This window comes from Myxocyprinus asiaticus, chromosome 38 (assembly GCF_019703515.2).
Source record: "Myxocyprinus asiaticus isolate MX2 ecotype Aquarium Trade chromosome 38, UBuf_Myxa_2, whole genome shotgun sequence".
Lineage (NCBI taxonomy): Eukaryota > Metazoa > Chordata > Actinopteri > Cypriniformes > Catostomidae > Myxocyprinus > Myxocyprinus asiaticus.
This window is the reverse complement of record NC_059381.1, coordinates 32556588-32572822: the sequence shown is the minus strand read 5'-3', so window position 1 is coordinate 32572822 and position 16235 is coordinate 32556588. Positions and strand designations below refer to the sequence as shown.

General features: G+C 45.2%; 1 protein-coding gene across 1 annotated transcript in view; it reads left to right on the top strand.

The window, feature by feature from the left end:
* Window positions 1-16235, top strand: part of LOC127429351 (BTB/POZ domain-containing protein KCTD16-like) — a 115206-nt gene that overhangs the window by 61208 nt on the left and 37763 nt on the right. The window lies entirely within an intron of this gene.

The following is a 16235-nucleotide window of genomic DNA, read 5'->3' as shown; positions in this document are numbered from 1 at the left end:
CCCTTAGCGGGGCAAAGGCAGCCTCTGCGACCTTCGTGAAGACGCGAGGGGACAAGGACAGGCCGAAGGGGAAGACCTTGTACTGGTACGCCTGGCCTTCGAAGGCAAACCACAGGAAGGGTCTGTGTTGAGGTAAGACCGAGGCGTGAAAGTACGCATCCTTCAGGTCTACCGCCGCGAACCAATCTTGATGCCGGATGCTCGCTAGAATGTGTTTTTGCATCAGCATCTTGAACGGGAGTCTGTGCAAAGCCCGGTTCAGTACTCGCAGGTCCAGGATTGGTTGCAACCCACCGCCTTTCTTTGGTACGATGAAGTAAGGGCTGTAGAACCCATTCTTCATCTCGACTGGAGGGACAGGCTCTATCGCGCCCTTGCGCAGAAGGGTAGCGATCTCCACACGCAAGGTTGCGGCGTTCTCGCCCTACACCGAGGTGAAGCGGATGCCGCTGAACCTGGACGGGCGCCTGTTGAACTGAATCGGGTAGCCGAGTCGGACGGTCTGGGTCAGCCATCACGACGGGTTAGAAAGCGCAAGCCATGCACCCAAACTCCGGGCGAGGGGGACCAAGGGAATGATCACGTCAGATGTACCGGCAGGTGGGGCCGCGCGGCAGGGCGGAGCTTGTGGTGCCACGTCGAGGGGACTTGAGCCCCCTGGCCATGCTGAATCCAGAGACATTGAAGCACTTACTTGGCTCCTGCTGCCCACCATAAGATTGGTCGAGGAGGGGGGAGGAGGAATCTCGTCCCCATAGTCCACTGGAACCAATCCCGTGTGGGCGTGTTTGTGCCACAGCTGGGCGCACAGGGGCGGGGGGTCCGCCGCTGGAGCGCCATACCTGCCAAAATGGGACGGTGGTCATGACGACGGCCGTGCACACCGGATATGTGACCCAGGAGTGAGGGAACCATTCTTTTGTCAGGCTTTTGGGTGCCGCAGCCTCCTGGGCATAAAGCGACAAAAGATTCTCCTCCGGACCCTCCACCGGGGGATGGAGTGGTCTGTCGACCAGCCCCAGAGAAGTGGGCCTCCTCACCCCTGGGTCGCCCGTCTCGGTGGCGCTTCGAAGCATTCATCGGGTTCTTAGCGGCTGGCCGTGAGACGGGTGGCGTCTGCTTCCTGCGGAGCCGGGCCAGCCAGTGTTGTTGCTGCAGGAAGATGCCCTTGGCGACGAGCAGACAGGGTGCGGTGTCTTAATCCGCGCCGGGGCAGGATATGTTATAAAACCTCCGTCTGCTTCACCGCCGAGAACTGCTGGGCAAAGTCCTCGATGGCATTGCCAAACAGGCCAACCTGGGAAATGGGGGTGTCAAGGAACTGTGCCTTGTCCGCTTCTCCCATCTCGACCAAGTTGAGCCAAAGGTGGCGCTCCTGGACCACCAGGGTGGACATCACCTGCCCGAGAGACCACGCCGTGACCTTCGTCGCCCGGAGAGCGAGGTCGGTCGCCGAGCGCAGTTCCTGCATCAATCCCAGGTCAGAACTACCCTTGTGCAGTTCTTTTAGCACCTTGGCTTGGTGTACTTGCAGGAGAGCCATGGCATGCAGGGTGGAGGTGGCTTGTCCAGCGGCACCGTAGGCTCAAGCCATCAGGGACGACGTAAACCTACAGGCCCTGGACGGGATTCTCGGGTGCCCACACCAGGTGGTGGCGCTCTGCGGACACAAGTACACTGCGAGCGCCTTGTCCACCTGGGGGATCACCGAATATCCCCTGCCCGCTCCGCCATTGAGGGTAGCGAGTGCGGGGGAGCTGAAAGACCGGGCCCGGGCAGTAAAAGGTGCCTCCCAATATCTTGTCAGCTCCTCATGCACTTCCAGAAAGAAAGGAATGGGGGCGGGGCATGGCCGTGGGCGGAGCACGTCCATCATTTCCGTGTCAGCGTGAGACCAAAGAGGAAGCCGAGCCGAAGCCTCTGTATCAGACTGGACGAGCCCGCTCTCCGATGCTGCGCTCTTATGAAGGCAAGCCACAACCGCAACGTTGCCATGGTCATGTTCTCGCAATAAGGGCATGACTCATCCACGAATGATGTCTCCGCATGGGCAGTGCCCAGACACGTTAGACAGCGATCGTGGCTGTCGGAAGTGGAGAGATAACGACTGCAACCAGGAATAACACACAAACGGAAAGGCATCTTTAAAAAGACGCATTTTAAAAAGACGTTCCGTGTGTGCCGCTCTTTCAGAAAGAAAATATACTCTTTTAAAATATACTCTTTTAAATGTTCTGTCGAAGCGCCCAGGGGCATTCTCTGCAAACCACAGATGCAGAGGGGGAGAAGCCGCTGAAATACGCCGTAAGATCCAGCAGAGAGAGGTGAATGAACTCGGCAGATGAATTCAGCTCAATGAATAGAACCGCTCGGCTCCGAAGAGAAAATCTGAATAAGTGGTTGCATACCAGCTCCTTTTATACCTGTATGTCTGGGGGAGTGGCATGCAAATTCCACTCGCCAATTCTTATTGGCCTTTTTTCAAAAAGGCGGAGGTGTTTGGGGCTCCCAAGAGTGACCCCTAGTGTCACTACATCAACACAACATCGAGTGAGTGACAGATAAGGAACTAAATATAGGCTTATTGTTTTTGTGTAATATATATTTTTAAGTATACACATAGGACCAATTATTCCTCAAGAAAGCCTACTGGAAAAAAAACGTACGTAAAATTGTTAAGGAACCAGAATTGTTTGGAATCAGATCCAAAATAATTATGTTCCTTAGATTCCTGTCCCGATCTCTGGATGTCCATTAAAATGTGCAACTGAAGCACTACTTTAGAAAATAAAAAGGAAATGGCTTTGGCATATTGTTAATTGAGAATTCACTTCTGCCTTCAATTCAGTTCTTTCATTTGATGGAGGCTGGAAAAATAAGGTGAGGTTGAGCAAAAGTAAAAGATTTACCAATTATTTTAAATGACCTTAACAACTTGATTTGTAATATTTTTCTCTGAGCAGAGGATAGATGCAGCAATAGTTACTTTACGTAAAATGGAGAGCACAGCACACAGTTTAGCAGTGGTTCATTATTGATTCTCTGTCCAATCAGTCAGATAATGCCATTGGCCATTTGCCAATTACAAGATTAAAGATCTTCAGCTGCAGGCACCTTTTAGCAGTCCAAATCCACAAGGGAGTCATGAAGACAAAGTGTCAGGATGACAATCTGCTAGTGAGGTGTAACTTCTGCTAGGACAGAGGGTTTCTGATTAATTCTTTTAGACTAAGGGTACGTTTACACAACAATGATGCACTAAAAACGGAAAAGGTTTTCCTTTGCGTTTTTGAAAAGTTTCGTGTACAGATGACAACGTTGTCAAAACGATCCCCGTTCACACGGATCCGCGAAAAGGACCAAAAAGGCTGTATTTTGCATGCCAGGCCAGTAGTTGGCGATGTCACTTTGTAAAGAAACACTACGCACCTGCGCACATAAGCATTCTTCCACAGAGCGGTGAATACAAACAATGAAGATGGCGAAAGCATCGAGCAATTTTGTCTGGACGGACGATGAGGTTGCTTTATTACTAAAATTACTTTGCTGGAGAAGCGTCAGTAAACTCAAAATCTTGAGCAGCACAAACACAGTCCTGTAGTCCGCTATTGTAGTTTTGAATGTCTCGCGCGTTGTTTTGAAGTATTCACGCGCATGCCAATAGACTGACCTCTCAAGATTATTCAATAAACTCTGCTCATTTTTACCATCACTTCGTCTCCTGCCGAAGTCTGTATTCCCCCTGCTGACTCTTGGGCTGGTAGGAGAGTAAGTTAACATAACAAGCTGTTGATGTTGACTGGTTTTGGATATCAGACAGAACTCTGATATATGGATATCTTCTGACGGAGAGAGAGGTCTTGTGTACACTGGATCTAACATGCGTTTTCACTGCCTCATGTTTTCATATTCTAAGCATATCTTTGAATACTGTACATGCCATCACATCTCTGTCTATAGGCTATATACATAAGCGGTGGGTAAATGAATTGCTGGGTAAAGGTACATCAAATAAAATTAAGTAAATAAATAAATAACATTTAAAATACAAATAAATTTTTCCCATCTGAATCCATACATTAATTTCAAGATTTTCAAACTGCAGGTTCTGCCTACTGTACAATGTTCACACTCTATACAAAACACTCCAAATGAATAAATTGTTGATTATTGTTATTTGTACAGACACCAGTGTTCATATGGATAATTATACATCTCAAATTGATGCCTATCAATCCATCATTCTTTATATAACACGTAATACGCGTGCGCATGACGTCATCGTTTTCACAAATTCGAGTTTTTGTATGTTTACACGGAGATGATAACGGTATTGTTTTCAAAAACTTGCACTTTGAAACCCGTTTTCAAAAGTTTGCGTTTTCAGGCCCCAAAATGCCGTTGTCATGTAAACGAACAGCCAAAATGCATAAAAAGTTTTCAGCTTTTAGTTGAAACATTGTCGTGTAAACGGCCCTTAAGGTTGTTGGTTTGCAGGGTAGTGGCCACAAGGGTGACACGGGGTGGCAGCTGCCACCCTAAATAGAAGCTTTGCCACCCAAACCTCAACCATTTAAATATCACTAGTTGTATACTGATGTACTGCTATGTCTCACTGTCTTTAGAGTTCATTAAAGTCTCCTTTATTGTTGTTGCTTGAACGAGACACTGGCAGAGAATGACATAACTCCACACATATATAGCCATGGCAAACCTTCAGTCCTAGTATATGGGGACTACAGAGTTACATAATGGCAAGGCACATGCAAGAAAATTTATTATATAATATTCATTATATAATATAATATTATATTCTAATAATTCAAATTCTGATAGTACAATCAACTATAAACACTTGCCTAAACCCATTTTGAAAATGCAGATTGGCTGAGTTATTCAGTCCAAACTGCATGCTGGGTACCAGACGGTGCTACAGTATGTATTAGGATCATGATACTTTAGCTGGTATATTATCATAAGATATGATTATGGTATCTTGACAAACCTAGCTGATACTGATACTAAAGTCTTTCTAGCAAGTCTGTTAACTGGTGGCCATCTTTGGAACACTCTTGAGGAGTTATTTTTCTGTGTAAACAAGCAGCATGCAAGAGCAGCTCCTATGTACTTGAAATGGGAAAGACCGAAATCCCTAAGACGGCTGGTCAAGATTATGATCAAAGAACATCCCTTACAAAAATGGAGAGTTCAAATTTTATGTGAACTTTCACATGCATTAAAAAGCACATTTCTGATTTAGACTATAATTTGCAATAGTTGTAGTACATGCTATTTTTATGTTAGTTGTAACATAAACTAACCATGTGAGTTGTAGTATATTTTATTTTAGTCAGTTCAAGGTGCATTTCTGCCCCCTGCAGTAAGTGTAAATGCAGATCGGTAGATTAGCAGTCTGATCAGAGTGTGTATGGAGGGACAGCCCAGAACGTGCTTGTCAAGAGAGGAGATGACAATTTAAATAGAGACAGAAGGTAAATCTCCACACATCTAACATACCAAAGCAAATTTTCATTTGAGTTGCGTATTATGGCTGGCAGGTGTACATTTATTGAATAAACTGTCATTTATATCACTGTGATTTCAGGAGATTTGCATCTATGTTGAGAAATACCAAAATCAATGGACTATTGACCATTTTAATTATTTATATACTGTACATACATATATATATATATATATATATATATATATATATATATATATATATATATATATATATATTTTTTTTTTTTTTTTTTTCTAATCGTATCTTGATGTTAAATTGTTGACAATTATGTATCGACATCTCCAAGATTAGCTGAACAACAGACTTGATCTCCGGATTAATTACTAATTAATTTTAAATGGTAATGTTAAAATATCTAAGCAAATATTAAGATGGCATATCATTAAAATGTCAGTGTGAGCTAAATAATATTCATTGGGGCAGCAGTGTTCATTGCATGCTAATCTTCCCCCCTCCCCCACTCAACTTGTTTTGGTGCTACTTTGTTCAACATGCAAAAATGGCCGACTAGCCATCACAGTAACGGCTCGATATTATTCCTCATCTTGCTGCACAGAATCCTGTAATAGTCAATCACGTGTCTAGCTTACTAACGTTAATGTAAATTAATTACCTGTGTGGTTATTTTACAGGAAATGATCATTTACACTGTAAATGACATTTCAATACACTTCAATATTTATGCTAACTTGCTGCTACTTTTGGCAATTAAAATGCTGTGCAGTTAGGATAGATTAATTAATAAGAATCTTATTTTTTAATTGTCATTTATGCGCTTTTTTATGTTGCTATTACCTATGCTGTGTGACAGAATAAGGCCCAAATAAAGAGGAAGGGAGACACAGACAGCTATTTTGTTAAAAAAAAAAAAAAAAAAAAAAAAAAAATCAGAATGAAGAGGAAGCAGGAGAGCAGGAGCAGAGGCAACTTTACTAAAGGTTGAATTCAACAAAGAGAGGAATGCAGTGGAGGGACAGAAACAGGATGGAGATATTGGAAGGAGAAAGTGACACAGAAGAAGAGGAAGAGCAAAACAGAGAGGCAGAAGGCAGCATCAAGGATAACATTTTTCATGTCCAGTAGGACCTCATGGAATGCCCATTGTTAACAACAGTGATGTCAATATTATTTATTTAGGTTAGATCGGTGAATAAATTTAAAGAGATACTTCACCTAAACACAAAACTTCTGTCATCATTTACTTATTCTCATGTCGTTCTAAACTTATATGGCCTCTGGCATAACAATTATTGTAAATATTATCTATTTGCATAGTATGTGTATTATTAGTCATATGCTCATTGAATAATATTCATTTACTCAAAATATTACCTAAATCGACTGATGCAGGTAGTAGTCAGTGAAATGTCCTCATATAGGCTGTAGTTTGCAGTCCTGTGTTGGTAGTCTATTGACTGAAATGCTGCAGGCTGTAGTCACTCTCTGACTGGTTTAAGCTGTATGAAGTCGCCACTTAATAACGTAGACTTTATACCTATAAAGTAGTGATTGAATATTTGAAGCTTTCCCATTGATAAATTCAGTTTGACTCGCATCCGCGGGCTCGCGGCAGACAAACGCTAACATTCATCACATCATTGCACATTCAGTGCATCCGTAGGAGACAAACACAAGTGTTGTTCTGTGCATTGCAAGTTTACCTGGTAAATCCAAAGAGATAAACTTTAATACTTAACACAGTGACGTCTTCTCGAGTTGTTACCTAGGTACAGTGGTAAACAGCTGCCGCTTGTACTTACGTTGATGATGTAATCGGACCGTGGTTCAGACTCAAAAATATGATGTAAACAGAGACCAGCGGGGGCAGGAAGAGGGGGAGGAAACGAACTCGGGTTCGGTCCGAGCAATCGAACCAAGTGTGAAAGCACCCTAAATCACAACTGAAAGCTATAATCCTTGAATGTGATTTCTTATAGGCTCAATTAATCTTATGCTTTAGTATGGTGGTAGTATGAGGATCATACTGTAATATCATTATGTTATTGCTTTTAGACCAATTCACAAATCAGATATTCTACATTTGGAAAATTTTAATTTTAACTATTTATTTAGCGCTTTTGAACTGAACTGAGAGCAGTTTATGCTCACTGCCTCAAATTTACCTCTACAGCAGAGTCCCATCAGAGTCCTATCAGGAGCAGGTTCCCGCTCAAGGGCTCAACACACAGGAGGAGCTGAATTTTAACAGCTGTCTCCTGAGCTCCTGCTGCCCTAACTCATTAATGCTGTTAATCCTAACAATGCAACTGCAATAAAGCAATATATATATATATATATATATATTCTGTATATACTTAAGTGGTGCGTTGCCACCCCTTATTCTGCTCTTGCCACCACGTGTATAAAATCCTGGACACGCCCCTGTTGGATTGGTAGCTTGGTCCAAAACCAGCGGACTTGATGTGGTTCGATGGTGTGCACCCGAGTTTGGAAAACTGTAAATTCTGAGCCAAATGAACCAAACTCTGCCATCAAAAGAACTTGGGTGCACACCAAAAGCTCTAGTGTGAAAGCACCCTAAAACATCAATTAACAAATTTTTTTTTCTTCTGTGGACTATCCATTTACTGAAACTATGTAATGTATGTGGAAATATCTGTCAGCTGTGCTGAAGATCTGAGAGAGAAGTTGAAGAGTCTTCCTGGACCATTTGTGTTTGCAAATTGAAGTTCATAAAGCAAGCATAGACAGTTATCTGCCCATAAATCTTGCACATTCATGTAGTTTTACCAAGTCAAAGCTTGCTTACTTTGCACAATTAAATTCTGGGATGCAAAGAGCCTTGACTTAACTAGTTTGTTTAGCTAATACTTTACACATTTTTACTACTGTTCTGCTGCACACCTATTCCAGAAAAGAAACATTCACCCAAAATGAAAATTCTGTCATCATATACTTGTCCTCATATCGTTCCAAACCTGTATGACTTTCTTTCTGCCATGGAATATTGAAGAATGTTCATCCTACTCTTTTCCATACAGAGACAAATACAGTCACAAGGAGCTATTAAGCTGCAAAAAGGACAAAATAAGCAATAAGCACCATAAAATTAGTCCATATGACTTTTAATACAGTGCAAAAGTCATATGGATGGTTAGGCCATACAGTAGGAACAGGCCGCAATTTAAGTTAGTCTTCACTGAAAATCTTTCCCTTCACCATAGCTAAAGGTCATGTTCGGCCCAGATGGAATCTGTGTGTGCAGAACTCCACAGAAAACTCAGCAGATTTCCTCAGAATTGCATCATCATTTTTCGATTAACACTTTTTATTGACAGTACAGAATCAACTTTTAACCCCCATTATTCCCTTTCCCCCTCCCAATCACCAACCCCACCCCTGACCCCAAACAAACATATATATATATATATATATAAAATAAAATAATAATCACACACATTTAAAACTATAAATCCCTCTCCACTGCCCCTCCCCGAGAGCCTTCCAAAAAGGTCAAATAACTGCCCCACTTCCTACTAAATACCCCCAGGTTGCCTAGCCTTCTATCTGACATTTCTTCAAATGCTGCCACTCTGCCCATCTCCATGCACCACTCCCAAAATGAGAGCACTCCAGCCGACCTCCGTCCCCTAAGGATAAACAGTCTGCTGATCATAACACTGGCTAGAACCCAATTTCTTATGTATTTATCCCCTATATTAATGACCGCCCCATCGCCTAAAATACAGAGTCTGGGGCAAATGAAATTTGAGTGCCCAATATGTCACATAGACTCTGTGAGACTCTGAACCCTCAACCAAAATTCTTGGATCTTAACACACCACCAAAAAACATGGGTTTTGTCCCCATCTTCTGATTGGCATCGCCAGCTGGTGGGTGTGTCTTTAAGACCAAGCCTAACAATCTAGAGGGGGTCCAATAGAATCGATGTAAAATCTAGATTTGCACCCTTGCATCTCTAGATGCAGACTTGACATTTTTTTGAATCCTAGCTCACACTTCCTCCAATACCAAATGTAAATCTTTCTCCCATAATCTCTTGAGAGAAGTTGAAGCTCCGTCCCCCAGACTCTGAATTAGCAGGGAGTAATACACTGATGCCTCATGACCTTTTCCAAAGGCAGTAATCACCACTCCCAGAGAGTCTGCCGCTTTAGGGGGGTGTATGCTACTCCCAAAAATAGTACAGAGCAGGTGGCGCAGTTGTAAATATCTAAAGAATTGAGACCTGGGAATCCCAAAATGTTGAACCATATTTTCAAAGGATCTCAACACTCCACTCTCATATAGGTCACCGAGCATATTAATCTCCCTCACAATCCATTCTGTCCAGCATAAAGGGGACTTGTCAATACATAATTTTGGGTTCAGCCATATGCTCGAAGCAACATTTAATAAATGTCGGAATTAAACATTCTGGACACTTTTGTCCATACTTTTATCCATACCCCGTTATCTTGCAAATGCAAGATAACGGGGTGTAACTTCTCCAGCTAGTTTGATAGAAAGGCTCTGCAATGGCGAGATAGGGGCAAGGACTTGTTCAATACAAAACCAGGGAGGGGCTCTGTCAGGTGGAAGCGACCAATGAGCCAAATGTCTGAGACCGAATGCATAATAATAAAACAAAACCTTGGGTAGTGTAGAGCGGGATGTGGTCATGTCTGTCACTGGGGAGAGAGGAAGCAGTAAGGGCCATCACCTGGTGATTATTAACATTAAACACCTGTGTCTCATTTCAGTTACGAAGGAGACAGGCTTTAAAAGGCCACCAGAGTGACAGACAGACAGAGAGAGAGACCAGAGATGCTGTGTGTGTCCTGTAGTACTTTGTTGTGAAGCTGAAAAGCTGATACTTTGTTGTGAAGCTGAAAAGCCAATACTTTGTTGTAAAGCTGAAAAGCAATTGTATTAAAAGTTGACTCACATGGACTGTGAAACCGTCTCCTGTGTCCTTCCTACTCTAACCCCTCTTCACTGGTGCCGAAACCCGGGATTGCGAAGAAGACTGGCCACCATGGACACCTCACCGCTGGGTGAAGTAATCCGTGCCCTGACTAGCATCCAGGAGACCTATCATCAAGCCCTCCTCACCCAGGAGTGGGGTTTCCAGGAGCTCCTCCAAGCCCAGGCCAAGGATCGGCAGGCCTTATGGAGCTGGCTAGCTCCAGGCGGATCCTCCACTGCAACCCCGGAGGCAGCAATGAAGCCGCACCTCCTGCACACAAAGATGGGCCCCCAGGACTATACGGAGGCATTTGTGAGCCTCTTCGAGCAGTCAGCCACTGCCTCCAGCTGGCCGTGAGCCCAGTTGGCGCAGCAACTATCAGCTGAGGACTGCATGGACTACGTGAAGCTGAAGACCACTGTCCTGCAATGGGTTGGCTGCACCCCAGAACAACACTGCCAGCGGTTCCGCTCCCTCACCCTGAGTGACGGCGGCCGCCCATTTGCGTTTGCCCAGTAGCTCCATGATGCCTGCCAAAAATGAGTGCTAGCCAAGGAAGGGTGTGGTGTGGAGGATGTCATTGAACTGATGGTGCTGGAGCAGCTGACCATTTGCCTGCCACAAAGAACCGCGGAATGGGTCCAGTGCCATTGCCCCACGTTGGTGGATGACGCTGAAGCCCACATGGCAGCCTACCCGGAAGCCAGTGAGCAGTCCAGATATCTCTCTCTCCCTCTTGCTTCTCCTCCTCCTTCTCCTCTTGTCCCTCCCTCTCCTCCCTCTCACCCTATACCCACTTCCCGGAAGCTGCACTACTTGCTGGCCCCCTCCCCTACCCCTCTTCATCGTCCTTCCCAGGTTGATGTCTCCACCACCATGAGTGCAGCCGGGAAGCCTGGGCCAGTCTGTCAGATTTGCGGGGAACAGAGACATGTCCAAAACCGGTGTCCAGCAATGGAGGTGGAGACGTTGGAGATGCCACAGACTGCCCCCGATCGAGCAGGAACGTACCGTATACCGGTAAAAATTAAGGGGTGTACATACCAAGCCCTGGTGGATTCGGGCTGGAATCAAACCTCGATCCACCACAGCTTAGTTCATGATGGGACTTTGGGTACAAAACACAAGGTGATGGTGTGGTGTGTGCATGGGGATATTCACAAATAACCGGTAGTGACTACCTTCATTCAATTTTGGGGGGTAAAGCATAGAGTGGAGGCCTCGGTTAATTCCCGCCTCACCCATCCACTGATTCTGAGGACCAATTGGCCGGGGTTTAAAAGATTATTAAAAGCGTTGCATGTGGATGGGTCCTGCAAACCTAAATCTTGGTGTGTGACGTGATGGCTGGGGAAGCAGAGCCGGGGCCATCCACATCTGCTCAGCGTCAGGATGACGCAGGATGGGGAATCTCTGGCACTCCCATCCTGAGGGAGTTCCCAGAGGGGGATTTCCCTCTAGAGCAGTCGCGTGATGAAACCCTTAGGCACGCGTTTGACCAAGTGAGAGTAATTGATGGCCAGAAGCTCCAGCCTGATGTCGCCCTCACATATCCATATTTTTCAGTTATTAGGGACCGGTTGAATCGAGTGACACAGGACACTCAAACCCATGAAAATACAACCCAGTTATTAGTCCTGAGGAGCCGTGGGGAAACACTTTTCCAGGCGGCTCACCATAATCCGGACAAGAGAGAACACTGCACCGTTTAATGGCCTGCTTTTATTGGCCGGGCATTTGCGGGGATGTATGCAGATGGTGTGCGGCATACCGCAAATGTCAGTTGGTGAATCCTCCGGCCACCCAAGAGCGCCATTGTGACCATTAGCATTGATCGTGGCCCCCTTCAAAAGAATTTGTATGGACCTCGTTGGGCCATTAGAGTGGTCAGCACATGGATATAGGTTTGTATTAGTCCTGGTGGAATATGCAACATGATATCCGGAAGCGGTGCCTTTATGCAACATCTCAGCACGCAGTGTTGCGGAGGCACTCTTCAAAATTATCTCCCGGGTGGGGATTCCAAAAAAAATCCTCACCGACCAAGGCACAACTTTTATGTCAATTACACTGCGCAAACTTTATGAATTGCTGGAGATTAAATCAATTCGCATCAGCGTTTATCACCCGCAAACTGACGGGCTGGTGGATTGATTTAATTGAACCCTGAAAAATATGATTCGCAAGTTTGTACACAAGAATGCTAGAAATTGGGACAAATGGCTGGAACCCCTATTATTTACAGTCAGGGGGGTCCCACAAGCCTCCACGGGGTTTTCCCCCTTCGAGTGCCTTTATGGATGTCGGCCTGCAGGGTGCTTGATGTCATATGGGAGGCGTGGGAGGAGGGACCTTCCCAAAGCAAAAATTAAATTCAATATGTCCTTGATCTTCGGGCAAAGCTACACACTCTGGGTTGTTTGTCACAGCAAAATTTGCTCCAAGCTCAAGAGACACAAAGCCGGCTCTATAATAGGGGTGCCCAGCTACGGGAGACAAAGTACTTGTATTACTCCCCACATCGAGCTCAAAATTACTCACCAAGTGGCAAGGGCCCTTTGAGGTTTCATAGCGAGTCGGGGATCTCGATTATGAGGTTAAACGAATGGATAGAGGCGGAGCACGTCAAATTTACCACCTCAACCTCCTTAAATTATGGAGAGAGGCGGTCCCCGTGTCCATGGCGACGGTAGTTCCAGAGAGGGCGGAGCTCGGGCCAGAGGTGAAGTTCAAATCCGATCCATTCACTCTGGTCCTTTGTGGAGACCACCTCTCACCATCCCAGCTAGTGGGGGTGGCCAAATTGAAAAAGGAATTTGCAGACGTGTTCTCTCCTCTTCCCGGTCATACTAACCTCATACAACACCATATCGAGACCCCACCGGGAGTGGTAGTGCGTAGTCGGCCGTACTGCTTGCCCGGAAATAAGAAAAATGTAATTCGGGAAAAATTAGAGGCAATGCTCGGGATGGGGTTAGTAGAAGAATTGCACAGCGATTGGGCCAGCCCGGTTGTTCTTGTACCTAAGAGTGATGGGTCAGTCTGGTTCTGTGTAGATTACCGGAAAGTCAATGCGGTGTCTAAATTTGACGCATACCCAATGCCCCAAATTGATTAATTGCTCGATTGGTTGGGTGCGGCTCAATTTTATTCGACACTGGATTTAACAAAGGGATATTGGCAGATCCCCTTAACTCCATTATCCGGAGAGAAAATGGCATTTTCCACACTGTTTTTGATTACACCAATTCGACACTCTTCCGTTCAGTTTGTTTGGGGTTCCCGCCACGTTCCAGTGCCTCATGGATAAGACTCTCCAGCCACACGCTGCATACGCTGCTGCCTATTTCGATTACATCATCATATACAGTAACGACTGGCAGAGGCATATTCAGCATCTGAGAGCCATCCTGAGGTCGCTGAGGCGGGTGGGGCTCACAGCAAACCCGAAAAAGTGCACAATTGGACAGGTGGAAGTACGGTATCTGGACTTCCACTTGGGTCATGGGCAGGTACGGCCTCAAATTGATAAGACCGCAGCAAAAGTGGCCTGCCCAAATCCCAAGACCAAAATGGAGGTGAGACAGTTTATGGGGCTGGCTGGCTACTACCGAAGGTTTGTGCCTAGTTTCTCTGATGTCACCAGTCCCTTGAATGATCTCACTAAAAAGGTGGCACCAGATCCAGTTCAGTGGACGGAGGCATGGCAATAGGCTTTTAAGAGAGTGAAATCTGCACTCTGTGGCGGACCGCTTCTACATGCTCCTAACTTCTTTCTCCCTTCATTTTGCAGACAGATGCATCAGAGAGGGGGTTGGGGGCCGTGCTCTCACAGGAGGTGGAGGGGTGGAGCGGCCCATGCTGTACATTAGTCTAAAGATCTCTTTGAGGGAGACTAAGTACAGCACGATTGAGGAAGAGTGCATTGCCATCAAGTGGGCAGTCCTAACACTCCGCTATTACAATGCTGGGGTGGGCCTTTATCCTCTGCTCAGATCACACCCCGCTTCAGTGGCTCCACCGCATGAAGGATACCAACGGCGGATCACTCGTTGGTACTTGGCACTTCAGCCCTTCAAATTTAAGGTGGTCCACAGGCCAGGGCCGCAGATGGTTGTGGCTGATTTCCTCTCCAGGAATGGGGGGGGGGGGGGGGGGGGTTAGCAGGCCGGATGGGGCCCAGGCCTGAGTTGGCCGGTGGGGGTATGTGGAGCGGTATGTGGTTGTTTGTCTGTCACTGGGAAGAGAGGAAGCACTAAGGGCCATCACCTGGGGTTTGTTAACATTAAACACCTGTGTATCATTTCAGTGACGATGGAGATGGGCTTTAAAAGGCCGCCGGAGTGACAGACAGACAGAGAGAGAGACCAGAGACGCTGTGTGTGTCCTGTAAAGTGGACCCATTCCGCTTTGTTGTGAAGCTGAAAAGCCAATACTTTGTTGTGAAGCTGAAAAACTGATACTTTGTTGTGAAGCTGAAAAGCTAATACTTTGTTGTGAAGCTGAAAAGCAATTGTATTAAAAGTTGACTCACGTGGACTGTGAAACCGGCTCCCGTGTCCTTCCTACTCAAACCCCTCTACAGGTAGGCCTAGCCCACCTGTGTCAATCGGCCTATGTAATTTACTGAAGTGTAATCTGGGACGTTTACCATTCCAAATGAAGGACTTCGCTATGCTATCAAATTGCTTGAAATAAGAGAGGGGGACATCTATAGGGAGAGATTGTAGCAGGTAGTTGAATTTTGCAATACAATTCATTTTAATTATAACATTAACCTTCCCAGTCATAGATAAATGTAATGAAGCCCACCTGCCCTCATCGCTCGAAAACCTTTTTATTAAAGGGTCAAAATTAACTAACTAAATCACACAAATTTGCTGGGAATAAAATACCCAAATACTTAACGGCTGAAAAGCCGTTACCGGGCAGTATGCTGTCAAAGCCAAAGCTTCTGATTTAGACCAATTAACTCTGTATCCTGAGAATTTAGAAAAGGAATTAATAATTTTATGGAGGCAAGGCATAGATCTAGTAGGGTCGGAGATGAATAATAAAATATCATCTGTGTGCAAAACCTTATGCACCACACCTCCCGCCACCACCCCTGGAAAGTCATCCTCTTTTCTTATCGCGGCTGCTAATGGTTCTTGAGCAAGACAGAACGATAAGGGGGAAAGAGGGCAACCCTGCCGGGTACCCCTATCCAGAGTACAATAATCTGAAATTAATCCATTCATTTAAACCGCCGCTTCCGGGTGTCTATAAAGTACCTTAATCCACCCAATAAAAGTATTCCCGAATCCGTACATTTCCAAAATCTTAAAAAGATAATCCCATTTTACCATATCAAACGAGCTGGCAGCAACCAGAGTCTGATCGTTCGCCACTGCCCACATGACATTAATGATATGCCTAATGTTATCAGAAGAGTTACGGCTCCAAATAAACCCCACCTGATCTATATGTATAAGAGATGTCATAACTTTACTTAGTCGGTTAGCCAAAATTTTTGACAATATTTTAACGTCTAGCTGGATCAGGAAATTGGATGGCAACTCTTACACTCGCTTGGATCTTGACTGAATCAGACTGATCCGGGCTTGTGTCATGGTTTGCGGAAGCTTTCCATTCAATGATTCTGTATAAACTTCTAGCAAAAGCGGAGCCAGTTCTGTAGCATAAGATCTAAAAAATTCAGCGGCAAAGCCATATGGTCCCGGAGACTTGACTGTAGACAAGGCCTTAATTACCTTGCCAAGCTCCTCCAAGATTATC